Below are 14165 nucleotides of genomic sequence, written 5' to 3' on the forward strand. Positions count from 1 at the left end.
TGCTTTGTTGTTTTAATTTGATAGAATATTGATTTCAGTTTATCCCCAGCTATGGTTGGATGCAAAGTTAGCCCGGAAATTGTTTGCCCATTAGGGGTCAATAGAACTACTTCTGTTAAGTGAGGAAACCTGCCGACTACCTTTTTCTCNTTTTTTTTTTTCCAATCTGTTATTTAAAGGAGCAGACCCCATTCCTGTCATCATGTGTTACCTGGGGTGTTATTTAGTGAGTGCTTTGTTTGTAAACAGATAGTGGTTTTAAAAAGATCTGGTCCTGTGCTGATCATGTCTCCAGCATCCTAGTGTGGCTCTTCAGCAGCTATGCTGTGACTTTCTCTCTTTTCCATGTTTTGGTTTTAGATCTCAGTTCTGAGATTTTTTTTCCCCTAATGTTTTCTAGGTTAAGGAAGATTTTACACATATTACTTGTGAAATCCCCAATTCCTTTTCTGTCAAGGATGACTGGGAATCACTAGTGAATTAACCTGCTCTAGATCTTTTTTGGGAAAGAAGAGAGGTGCTGTCCTGAAAATTCTACCCTTCTGCATTGTCTTATCACTCAAGCTAAACAAGACAAAGGGTGGTGATGCCATCAGGTTAATTTACCGACATAATAAGCCCCTGTCTCTCAAACCCCATCGCACTTACCATCAAAATGTTTCTACCTGCGTTTTTGTGAAGGAGCACAGATGTGAACTACTTTGCTGAACTTCTTTTTTTCCTCTTAATTATTTATTTCACGGGAAATTCTAAACTCTTCAAGAAACCAAAAATCAGTGTTTGTTCTTGTGATAGTTGAAAATACAGCTGTATCTGGGGAATGTGTCAACGGAGAGGTGTTATTTCTTATCTTAAAAAAAAAAAACCCACCACCTAATTAATACGGTAGAAATCCTTTTAGCCAGGAAATGACTGTGTGTCTCTCCACAGTGGAGCAGCTGCTGTGAGCCCGTCAGCTGGCAAGGAGTGAGCCGGGGTTCGGGGCGGGGAGCTGCGCCGGGGGCTTCCCTGCCAGCCCCGCTGCTGCTCTGCGTTCTCTCTGAGCCCTCATTGTCTCCCTTCCAGTCGCATGGTGTTCTTTGTCTGCGGTGGGTAGCTCGTGTCACACACTCCGTAGCCAGCCTCCCTCAGCCTCTGTTCATCCCATTTGCTTTCTTTCTCTCCCCACTGCCTCCCGCACCCCGCCCCGCCCCGCCTCAGGCCCCTTCCTCTCTCACTGGTTTTGAGATTCAAGTGATTGAAGAACATTTTGGTGAAGTCAGTGCTCAAAAGGTACGGTTTCTAATGAGCTTCAAAGACGTGAAGGAACAAGATACGATGCCTTTAAAATTGACAGGGTGTCCGTGTGGATTTGGGAGTTACACGTTCTTGATGTAACTAACAGTTTCTAGTTTAAAATACTGCGGGGAGGTGGGGGCTTGGATGGGGAGGTGGGGCTCATCCGTGAGTGTCACATCCGTAAATGGAGGAACTGCTGTTGAGTCACACCCCCGCCCCCAATATTCTGGGACATTGAGAGAACTGTCGGTGTACCCTGGCTTCTGTGCCATTGTTAATAAGGAACGAAATGCCGCAACAAATGCCTTGTGAATTTAAATAGCCAGGTACGGTGTTCAGAAAGGCTTCTGAAATAAACACTTCAATCCATATTCTGTCTTGTGCAGAGCATTAATGGCTTGGTGGGGCTTTCCTCTAAAGAGCCCATTTACGGTTGCTCCCTTCTCTTCTGCCCATTAGCTGGAGCTTACAATGCTTTTTAAGTGATTCTCTTGCTTGTGCTGAGGAGGAGAGCATGGAGGGGAGAATGCTTGGGTTGACAGAGCTCTTAAAGCCATTTTTAATTTATACAAAAACTTTCCTTGGGGAACTTAAAGCACCTCGCGTATGGAAATCATATAGCTGGTAGCTGGGACAGACTTAATTCAAGAAGCCAATCCCATATTGTTATAGATATGGAAATTGAGCTTGGAGGATGCTTCTGGATGTTTCCGCAGACACAGAGCCAGTGTGTGGCCATGCTAGGACTTGAATCTGGTGCTCTTTCAAGGCTCCTGTAGGGGCACACTTTAGTAGTTCAGTTCCCTTTGAAAGATGTCACTGGTAAAATGTTATTATCCCCACTTTGAAATGAGGAACAACAAAGTGCACTGCCTGGTGTTAACCCTCCGAGGGAAAGCCAGCGAGCTAGGGCCCTGTCTTTCTTGTAGGCCTCCTAAGCTACTTGAGCTGAGTCGCGTTGGCCTTACAAGCATCAGTTCCTTGGCCCTAGCCATCCCAGAATTCTTGTTTCCGCTGCTCTTTCCTACACTGCCCCCCCCAACCCATTCCCTATCCCCTCAACACCATTTAGTTCTTCTTCTCCTTTATACCCAAGTGTGTCCTGTATTTCCCTTTCACTGAGACTTCCCTCCCAGGATATCTAAAACTCTAGAAGCTCCATCTAGAATTTTCCTCTAGGCAACCCAGACCTAATCCAGGATCCCAAAGAAACAATGCTAATGTTACTTCCCGATGTACCCCAGCGTAGTGTGATGGGGTAAAAGCAGAACGGGTCTGGGGGCAAGAGGTCAAGTCCTGATGTCAGCACCAGTAGAAACTTCCTAACCCCTGTGGACTCCCATGTGAAGTTCCTTCCAATTCTAGAACCCTAAATCTTCATTTAAGTTTGCAGAGAGGAATTTTGAGAACGAGTGGGTCCATTGAAGCATCAGCCCAGCCAAACTGTGTTAGTAAAGGCTCAGGCTCCTGGACACCTGGATCTGTAGTCCAACCTGGGAGCTGGGTGCTTTGACCCTGCTCTGCTCTCCTGCTGTATGGGAGCGTCTTCAGCCAGCTCTGCCTGCGCTTGCTCAGGGACTGGTGCAGCTGGTAGAGGATGACCACGGGGACTTCTGTGGGACAAGGGAGGCTGTGTAATTGGAAAATGAATTCTAATGCATACAAGTTTCGTCTTTGCCAAGTTGGCTTGAGCATACCTAATAAACAAATCAAGGGATACTTAGAACTGTGTTCATGTTATTTGGGATTTCTGTGTTGTGTGACTATCATATCTACTCCAGAGTGTAAGCTCCTTAAGGATAGCCATGTAATAACACAGTGTTAGGGCTAGATTGCTACTGAATAAGTAATTTATGATAATGACAACAAGTCTTCGGTCTTCTGATTTTTTTTTTTTTGTCTAGTATTTAGAACCCATAGTCTGGTGGAATTTGAAGTCATTACTGTCTCCTGAATATTTATGAATGTGTCATGAAAATAAATTTGATAGGAAGTTGACTGGTCTCGCTCTTTCCCAATGTGACTTATTACAAGTCATGATTTGTGTTTTCTGCTTCTACGTGTATGTAAGTTTTCCCACTTCAGGCCTCAACTGGAATAATTCTTCAGATTTTAAACTTATTCCAAATGTAACTTTAAGTTAAACAGAACAGATTTCAGGTAAAGAAAAAACAAGAGAGTTTATTTGCATGATTTTCATCTTTCCATGTTGCTGTGAGAAAGCCATGGTAGTCCAGATATGAATCTAGTGTTGTTGGTTTTTTTTTTTTGAAAAGGAAAGTCTCCCAGTATAGACCACTGTATCTGTTAAGTCAAAGATATGATTCAATAGTGATAAACTTTTGTAAGGCAAACATAAATTTCATTATCCAAGTAAGTTCTGGTACGTGGGGAAAGACTCGTTGTGGTTTTCATAGAATCATCTGGATAAACTGGGAATTAGTTAACATACAAAACAAAGCCCCTGATAAATCAAGGTGTACATGTGTACTGATGTGCAGACAGGTGAGAGTATTTGTCCAGTTTTTTTTTTCCACTTGTAATTTTGATCCATTTCTTACATAAAGGGATGATGACCCAGGAGGGAGTCAGCTCAATTTTTTAGACACAGCTCTGTACCAACATCAGCAACTTTGACTTGTCACTTTGCTACTCTGGAACTCTGAGACCTCTTGGGTGCACCTTTTAAGCTCTTGGCCTTTCTCTCACTGGAAATATAATGCCTGCTCCCTACCTTCCTCAAATGAGTATTATAACAGTTATCAGGATGTATGGGATAACATCCCCCATGAGAAAGCAATTTGGAACCTTTAGAGTGGCTTCATTATCGAGAAGAGGCTTGGAAAATGTGTTTTAACATGGTAAGAACTGATGGTAGCTAAAACTGCAACTGCTCATGGAGAAAATTGGAGTGGTATGTTGCAAATTTAACACACATCTATTCCATTCTGGGCTGAAACAGCAAAATCAATCTGTGTTCTGTTAGTTTATTTGAGATTTGGTTTTCTGATCATACTTGCATTGCATTTGAAGGAAAAGATGGACAAATCTTTTAATTCTTTGTTCTTTTTCCATCGAGGGCACTGTTAACACAGCTGGATCAGTGAACCAATCTCTGCCATCCTCCACACCACCATTCTGTATTAGGAAGAAAACTTGCAAGCAGAAGTGAGGCCAGGATAAAGCTTTGGGTAACTGACCCTGTAGTTTGGTTTTGATGTAAGTAGAAGGAGACTAGGATATGGGATTAAAGGACAAGCCTTCTGGTCTACTTTTCTGGTCATACCAATTTGTTACCTGATCTCAGGCAAGTATGTTTATGTTCCCTTAAGGGGCTGGTATCGAGTTCAACTTCACCAGCTTTGCTGCGTTTTTGTTGATGTTGGCAAAGCTCTTTTTATTTCCAGGTTCAATCATGCCATAGGAAGTGCTGTGTTGTGTGTGTGTGTGTGTGTGTTTCTTTTTTCCTTCAGAGGTAGGTGGATAGAGGTTATGGATCTCCTACTGCTTTGCAGGCTTTTTTTGTCTTATAATTTCAGACATAGAGCAATAAAGAGCCATTGAAAGTGATGAACAGTCTTTATTGAGGTAAATGAAGATGACCATGAACAGTTTTAATACATTAATCAAATGATATTGCTCTTTAACATTAACAACATATCAATCAGATACTTGCTTGAGATTAACTGGAAAACCCACTGTGACTTTGAAGAGGAAGATCATGTGAAAAAGTAAAGTGTAGCTATGACTGGATGTTTTTAGGGGAGAGGTTTTTTTTTTTTTTTAAATGATCTTTCATTATATTCTCTGTATGGCTTTTGGTATAGATGGTTGGTGAAGCATAATGGGTAGAAATATCATAAAAATGGGAGGAAATAAACACATTTTCCTCGCAATATGGGTGGTGATCCACGTCTGTGAATCAAAGGTCATTTACTGATTTCCTGCTATATTTCCAGAACTGGGCCTCCAAGTCACTTGACTTAAATCTTTATTAATTACGTTTTGTTCCACAGTGTCAAGTTGGGCCTTATTCACTTGAAAAGATAAATGTTTTATCAGACCTAAAAGAACTATATAACATTCGACGCTACAAAAAGTCATATTGGATGGGATATAAATAATCTGGAGTGCCAAGTTTCTGTGTAGTATCCACAGCATTTAAAAATAAATCTTGGGGCGGGACTTCTGGCTATGGCCAAGTAAGGAGGTCAACAAACCCTCTCTTTAAAAAAGCAAATATAAAGTTGGACAAAATGAACAAAAACAATCATTTCAGTGCTCTGGAAATTGAATAAAGGCATGAAACAATCTGAGAAATGTTTATACTAGAAAATCTGCTGAATTTCTGTTGAGAAGAGTGGGAGTTGGTGGAATTCTTGCCTGGGGCTTCACCCATTCCTTGCCCAGCTCAGTTGTCAGGGAGATTTGGGGGTTTAGGAGACCACAGTTCATAAGGATTGGCCAATTGCTGCTGCTGTTGAGAGCTCGCTTGATCTGGAATGGTGGGCAGTGCTCATGCCCAGTGGCTCTGTTAGTGGGCATAATGACCTTGGTGGCAGGTGATTGGAGAGGCTATTGGCTCTTTTATTCTGAGGTTGCAGGCATACTTGGGGTAAGCATACTTCTGGATGAGACTGTTCACAGAGGCAGCAGACAACAGAGGGCCCAAGCTATCCACACACTCGTGGCCGATCCTGAGGCTGAGTCCCATGCATAGAGGAAACATGAAAGGGCCCAGTGGAGAGCAAAAGTTGAGACCCACTTGAAGATGGCCTGAACTTGGAGTGGGCTTCTCTACCCACAAGCAGGTCCATCAGCTGAGAATGGAAGTTTCCCTGGCCTGAGATGTTGTTTTTTTTTTTTTTTAAAGATTTTTTTAATTTCTTTATTTGACAGAGATAGAGACAGCCAGCGAGAGAGGGAACACAAGCAGGGGGAGTGGGAGAGGAAGAAGCAGGCTCATAGAGGAAGAGCCTGATGTGGGGCTCGATCCCATAACGCCGGGATCACGCCCTGAGCCGAAGGCAGACGCTTAACCGCTGTGCCACCCAGGCGCCCCTTGAGATGTTTGATCAGAGTCTCTGTCAAATCACTGACCCACCATTCAGCTGTGTAGACACAGAGGTGACAACTAGAAAACCAGGATTAAAAACAAAAACGAGAACTAGAAAACAAAACTGAGAAGAGTCACCAGTGACTTCACACTGCAGGGGACATAGATTTCACAGAATTCATCCAGGCAAATTGCTAAACAGCTAAAGAAATGAACAGAAACAGAAACAATCACCACCTTCGGAGGGGGGGTCGGATATTACAACACAGAATTACTACAATATATCAACCCTTAATGTCCATTTTAAACAAAATATTATGGGATGTACAAAGAAAGAATAGTGTGACCCATACTCAAAAATAAAAGCAGTCAGTAGAAACCAAGTGTCCCATTAAGGTAAGGTTGTTTTAAGTCTGAAAATTAATTAATATACCACATTAATAGAATAAAAGACAAAACCACACTTTTACTTCAACAGATGCTGAAAAAGCATATGACAAACTCCAGCATTCATCCATTATAAGCACTCTCAACAAGCTAGGAGTAGCAGAGAGCTTCCTCAGCCTGATAAAGGGCATCTACAAAAACCGTTTAGCTGGGGGTGCCTGGGTGGCTCAATCGGTTAAGCGTCTGCCTTCGGTTCAGGTCTTGATCCCAGGGTTCTGGGATCAAGTCCTACATCGGGCTCCCTGCTCAACAGGGAGTCTGCTTCTTCCTCTACCCTTCTCCCCTGCTCATGATCTCTCTCTCTCTCAAATAAATAAAATTAAAAAAAAAAACACCTATAGCTGACATCATACATAATGGTGAAAGATAAGATGTTTTCCCACTAAGGCAGGGATAAGGCAAGGATGTTTGCTCTTGCCATTTCTGTTCAATATTATACCAGAAGTTCTAGACAGTGGCACAAGGCAAAAGTAAAATAAAATCGTCAAGAATGAGAAAGTTTATTTGCAGATGACTTTATCAGTGTACGTAGAAAATCCCAAGGAGTACAAACGCGCGCGCGCACACANAAACGCGCGCGCGCGCACACACACACACACACACACACTATTAGAATAAATGAGTTCAACAAGGTGGCAGGGTATGAGATTAATATACAAAAACATTGTTTCTGTTATAAGCAATAAACGATCTGAAGATTAAATTAAGTGATACATTTCCCACTAGTGTCCAAAAAAGGAAAGTCTTAGAGATAAAGTTATTAGAGGTATAAGACTTGTACGCTGGAAACTATCAAATATGGCTAAAAGAAATTTAAGATCTTAATAAATGGAGAGAGATTCCAGTTCATTATTGGAAAACTAAATATTGTCAAGATGGCAATTCTCCCCAAATTGATCTCTAAATTCAGTTCAATCCCTATATGAAAATCCCAGCTGGATTTTTTGTAGAAATTGACAAGCTGGCCCTCAACTTTATAAGGAAATGCAACGGACCTGTAATAGCTAAAACTATTTTGGAAAAGGTGAATAGATAGTATCAATTTAGTATTTTAAAATGTACTATAAAGTCAGAGTATTCAAGAAGATACACTGTTGGTGCAAGGATAGGCTTATGAAACAACTGAGAATCCAGACATAAGCCCTTACATTTTATTTCTTTTTATTTTTTAATTTTTTTAAAGATTTTATTTATTTGAGAGAGAGAGAGAGAGAGAGCAAGAGAAAGAGCACAAGCAAGAGATACAGAGAGAGGGGCGGATGGAGAGGGAGAAGCAGGCTCTCCGCTGAGCAGAGAGCCTGATGCAGGCCTGGATCCCAGGACCCCGGGTCATGACCTGAGCCGAAGGTCAGGCGCTTAACCGACTGAGCCGCCCAGGCACCCCAAACCCTTACATTTTAAACCTCCAATAATACTATTTTCAAGGGCAAGATTTATGTTGTAAATATGTGTTAACTGATTTTATCTTAGTATTACATTTTACATTAGTAACAATTCTTACTATAGTTATCTTTTTAGCACATGTGACTCCTAAGCGTTCGATTTTATTACACGTGGTTTTTAGGTCTGTCAAGGTGAGTAAATATTAATATATCTTTGTAGTGAAGTTAGTTACTCATAGAACTGTAGCAGTTGTGGTCAACAGTGTTTTGGATTCTGAAAAGTGTGAAAGAGTAGGGAGGGAGCAGTGGTGTTAAGGGCAGGGGCTAGATAAACAAAACTCTGAAAAAACCAGGCTTGCGGCTCACAGTGCTAACATGTTCACCCCTTCCCTGCTCTTCTCCAGTCCTCTAAGGGCCATGGCATCGCCATTGTTTTTCTGAGAAAAAAGAGTATCCAGAACAAGGCACCTGGGTAGAAAGACAATCAGAGTGTGCTGTCTTTTTAGCAGGAGGAAGCTTACCACAGATCCCTTGGTGATGCTGGTGGGATAGGGACTGGGCAGAATTTCTGGGTTTCACAGTGCATCCTGTGGGGGCCCGTGACTCACAGACGTGTAATAACATCCCCAACTGGAGAGAGTGCAGCTGAAAAGTTACACACTTTCGGTGACAAAGGTCAACAAAATCTTTGTCCAGGTTTGCATAATAGGGAAACCAAAGAGCAAGGAGAAGGCAGCTAAAGCGATCAGAAGTATTTTGTCCTGGGATGCCTGGGTGGCTCAGTCGGTTAGGCGTCTGCCTTTGGCTCAGGTCATGATCTCAGGGTCCTAGGATCAAGCCCCACTTCGGGCTCCCTGCTCAGCAGAGGGTCTGCTTCTCCCTCTCCCCCTGGTGCTCCCCCTGCTTGTGCTCACTTGCTCCCTCTCTCTGTCTGTCAAATAAATAAATAAAATCTTCAAAAAAAAAGAAAAGAAAAAGAAGAAGTATTTCATCCTAAAATTTGAGCCTGGGGGAAGCAGATGGTTCTGATTCTCCTGGCATTATCCCTGGGAATTACTCCAGAGGCCTCATTATTTCATTAATTCTCATAATGCCCTTGTGGCATAGATAAGGTGGCACATATTATTAGGAACAATCTTGATAATGGGACATGAATGAATCCATTCAGAACGTTCTTTTACTGGAGGGCAGCCCCTCTGGTGGTTCTGGGAGATTTGTGTCCTTGGCTAAAATTTTTGCTTCTGTCGGGTCCAGAGCCCTGCTCTGGGTTGTGCTCTTGGATGGACGGAGCTCATAAATCTCTGGGAAGGGGGGCAGGTCTGCCACCTGAGGCAGCTTACAATTTAGTAAGTCCGTACAGAGCAGCTGCCTTCGAGAGGTGGCAGGGTCGAACGGTGAGGCCCCCCCACGCTGGACTGTGCCGTGCTGCTCGGTAGGCAGAGCAGGGTGACTCTCGCAATGTGTGGTATTTGGAAACACCGCCCCATTTCACAGTGGTGAGATAGGACATGTTTACCTCACTTCCCCATCTGAGGATCTGTCTTGTTAGTTGGGAGTTGCTTGTTAGGAGTTTTTAACTCAATTTTATTGAGCATACAGTTTGAACTTTGACGAATGTATATGGTCGTGTAACCACCACCCCATTTAAGATAGCGACTCTTCCCACCACCCTAAAATGCTCTCTCTTTTGCCCTTTCCTATCCCTGTTTTGTGTAAGTGTAAGCCAGGACAGCTAAAGAACTGAAGTGATTTGTGAGCAACAGTTTATTGGAAGCCTTTCATGGCCTTGGTCTTTTCTGGTCTTCTCCAGCTCATGAAAAGGGAATTTAAATTTGTCTGGAAAAACTGTTAAAACACAGCAAAAATAAGCCTCAAGAATTAAGTGTGGGACAACTCTTCTGAGGCTCCCTCACCCGACCCTTTTCATTAGTTATCAGTATCGTTAAGGCAAAATGTCCGTCAAAGTAGTCATTGTGGGACGGTCCCCTGTTTCCGTAAAGACTGGCACTGAACAAACAGGTGACAGAAGAGAGGGCACCAGCAGTCCAGTGAGGGTTCGCAAAGACTCTGCAAACTCACAGCTCTGTGCTCCTTCCTGCGAGCCGCCCTAGTAAAAATGAAGACGATTGTGAAGGAAGAAAATAGGATGTCCAACCACAAGAAGAGGCGGAACTGACTGATACTTTGACATCTAGAGACATAGACTCATTTCTTTTTCAACTTCTCACAGACACCATAAAGAACAGCATTCTAGACTAGGGCATTGTGGACCTCTAGGGATGATGCATGGCGTTCCCACCACAAAACAAAAAGACAGGAGTGACATCATAGCAACGGAACTCTATGGTGACTGGTGGTATTCAGAAGCAATCGGTTGGCCGTCTTCTGCTTTACCACAGTTTCTGTTCGGTCATTTTCTTTGAGGCTGTTTGCTCACAGGAAACTGCTGACCAGGAGACTTCAAATGATGCCAAAATATCTATAAATGGTCATCCCCCTGGGAGAGGGGGAGCGGGAGAATATTGCTTGTTTTAAAAGAAACCTTAATGTAGGGCAGGTGAGTGGCTAATTTTTCCATTTTTTTTAACGTGGAGGGAGAGGAGCCTGCTTCCCCCCCCACCCCCGATCTAAAGGCTTCCCAGTGGCTACCTCGCATATCACTTCTCACACAGCCTTAAGCCTTTTCAAACTGGCAGGTCGGCAGCCCTCAGGTTCATAGTGCAGAAGTGCTAAGTGCGTTTGATTGGTATCATTACTGGTCTCTGGTAATTGATTACTGTCCGTGGTGAAATATGCAGGGCAAGCACACAGCCAATAGCAATCACTTAATCCATCACGGCTGTTTGTTCCTCCTCTCCCGAGACCTATCAGCCACATGCTATCCGACCCCACCAGGCAAATTGCTGATGGCTGCTTTGTGTGTTTACTGCCTTTCCTGTGTTAACCTAAACCACTGGCTTTAGGGAGCAGAGAAACACAGGGGAGGTTCTTGCTTTGCGGTGTCACATTCACTCTCTGGTTAACCTCTTTAGCCCTCTTTTCGTGGAGATTCCCGATTCCCTGGCATTGGTTTTTGTTGCTTTAAAAAAAAAAAAAAGTCGAGTGGCATAGTGGTTGTATTAGGAATATTAATTGTAAGCCTTGAGATAGGTTGATTGGAATAAGATCCTGGAGGGTTGTTTGTAATGCAGATTTTTTAGAAACAAGAAGTGGGAGAATAATGAATAACAACCAGAACTAATCAGTTGTGTGTGTGTGTGTGTGTGCGTGTGTGTGTGTGTGTGTGTGTTTAATCCACTGATAATGACTAAAAGTAGTTATAAAAAGAAGTAGAAATTCAGTGGATATACCATTTTCTCGGCTTCCTTCCAAGATGTTTTCTCCTTGGATCTTGGCAAGTATGCCTGGCCCTGATGTACACTAAGGAACTTTGATACTCAGTGCAAGGAGACACAATAGAAGGAGAGGAAGGCCAACCAAGAAAATAAACAAATGACTCGTACATGTGATACACCCTGATGACAAGTGATAATACTGTGACCAAAATCGGAAAAAGCAGTTTGTACCTAGCCATCTATAGGGGGAAAATGAGAGCCATGGATGGTGGAATGTATGTGTTGATCTGCTGCTCTGCCCATCCTGACATTGCTTTTAGTAGAGCTGCTTTCAGTAGAAGCAACATGATTGGTGCTGATAGTCTACCAGTGAACTTGGGACGCCAGTAGGAAAGGGACTGAGAAGAGTATGAGGAGGTATCATATTAGAGACAGCAGAGAGTTCTGGTCTATTTGCATGGCCAGTCTTTAAGAGCTTATATTCCAAAATCTACAGAAAGAAATTTTTATAAGGGTCTCAGTGGAAATCTTGTTGCACCTTTTTGTGTCTTTTTTGTTTGTTTGTTTCCTGAATACTCCTTGGCATCTGTAGCATGCGGTGGAATTCTAGCTAATTCCCCACAAGCCAGGGCAAATATGGGCATGTGTGTCGTGCCCCTAAATGAGGCTTTCGGTGGACACCTACCTATTCATGGTGATTTCTAGAGAGCACAGAATCTTAATCCTTGTACATATGCACTCTTCTTTTGGGGCCTCTTAGCGAAATGACCCAGACAGCTGGTTTAAGTGATTCCCAAGTTAATTGGGCATGTTTCACTGTTGATCACAATCCATTTTTGCTCAAATAGTCCATCTAAAAGCACTGACCTTTTATTCTGTGCTATGAGACTTACACTGTTGCAAAGTACTGGCCCGTCCTTCTGCCTCTCACCCCAACATGTGATGTACTTTATGACTTGAGGATCTTTGAGATGTGATGTTTTCTTCTCCAGAGCTCTGCTCTGTGGTAAGATTTCCCTTCTCTGGAGTCTGGTGTTACAGTCCTCTTCTCACGTTTGAGTCACTTACCTTGAGAACTAAAATAGCAGTCAGTAAGTTCAGCTCTATTGCTGGAACCTTCTAGACCTAGCCTGTACTATGCTAATACCTGTCACTCTTCTGTATTTATTTACCACTCAGCAACACTGAACACTGTTGGCCATCACCTCTCTCTAAAAACATCGGTATTCATGCTGCTGAAAAGGCTACATATTGTATGATTCTATTTTTGTGACCTTCTGTAAAAGGCAAAACTATAGAGATAGAACAGTGGTTGCCAAGTATTTGAGGAGAAGGGAGGGTGGAGTAGGTGAAACACCAGGGATTTTTTGGGGTGGGGAAACTATTCTATATGATACTATCGTGATGAATACATGACACTGCATTTGTCAAAACTGATTGAACTTTACAGCACAAAGAGTGAAACTTACTGTCTACAAATTTTAAAAAGATATATGTAGGGAGTCAGAAGATACTGGATAGAATGCAAATTTTGAGAGAAGAATCTATCACAAATATTTGAAGTAGCCTCATTGAAAAGAGTGGAGGATAAACGTGTAGCTTTAGAAATGAGCAAGGCCTGCAAAACTCCAAGCAAAAAGAGCTGTACATAAGCCCTGTTCTCTAACCGATAGTTTTTTCCTATGGAAGGTAACAGATTAACAATACCAAAACAACTATAGCAGATATTGAAATTGAACAACGAAGTAAATGGATGGTGGATTGTGGGAGGCAGGTTTCTGAATGTTGAAGTGGGTATTACAGTGAAGCAGGGACGGAAGGCTAGAATGATCCTTAAGATAATAGACCAGAACTGGAGACGTTAGTATGAACTGGCGTTTAACTTAATATAGTCGCACTTGGATACAAATAGAAACATTTCCTTATCAAATAGAAATATTTATAAGTGTGAGTATACACAGGTTACTATTCACAGGCATATTCCTTTGCTCAGTCAGTTGAGAGGGCCTAGAGATGACATCCCAGGAACAATGAACACTTCTAGTGCCCAGATCTTGGCTTCTTGTACCATTCTCCAGTACAAGGAACCTGGGCTTGAAGAAATGGCTGATTGTAGGGCTGGAGCAGGAAGTATAGAAGATGAGCCTGGAGAATCTTATAATGGCAAAAAGTAAGGAATTGATCACCGCCCCCCCCGTAATAGGAGAATGCCAAGGGGACACAGGAGCCAACTGAAGGAGCTCTCAGTGGCAAACACTGAAACAATCCGAGCAACAAAATAAATAAAGTAGCGTTGGATTATAACCCGAAGTATAAATAGACATCCATGAGTCCATACTGATATAAATAAATTATTGAATAAATAAATAAATGGAGAGAAAGGCAAATCTCCCACACAGAGGAAATACAAGTAATTTATGTAGATGACTCTGCCATCAGAGAGTTGGAGCATGACTTCCCACCCCTGAATGCACTCTCACAGTCACATAGTGACTCCCCCTGAAGAAGAAAACTTGGAAAGGAGGGAAAAAAAGTGACTTTACAGGGAGGAAATCTGGCAAACACTGCCTTAGATGACCAAGTTTGTATCAACAGTGGTAAATCATGTTGATATCATGTACCTTTGATATGATGTGTTGAGAAGGGCACTTCTGTGGGCTTCTTCCC

General features: G+C 42.5%; 1 protein-coding gene across 4 annotated transcripts in view; it reads left to right on the plus strand.

Annotated features, from left to right (window-relative positions):
- The window catches only part of MAML3 (mastermind like transcriptional coactivator 3), a 415955-nt gene that overhangs the window by 143898 nt on the left and 257892 nt on the right, over positions 1-14165 (plus strand). The window lies entirely within an intron of this gene.

Source organism: Ailuropoda melanoleuca, chromosome 5, assembly GCF_002007445.2.
Source record: "Ailuropoda melanoleuca isolate Jingjing chromosome 5, ASM200744v2, whole genome shotgun sequence".
Taxonomy (NCBI): domain Eukaryota; kingdom Metazoa; phylum Chordata; class Mammalia; order Carnivora; family Ursidae; genus Ailuropoda; species Ailuropoda melanoleuca.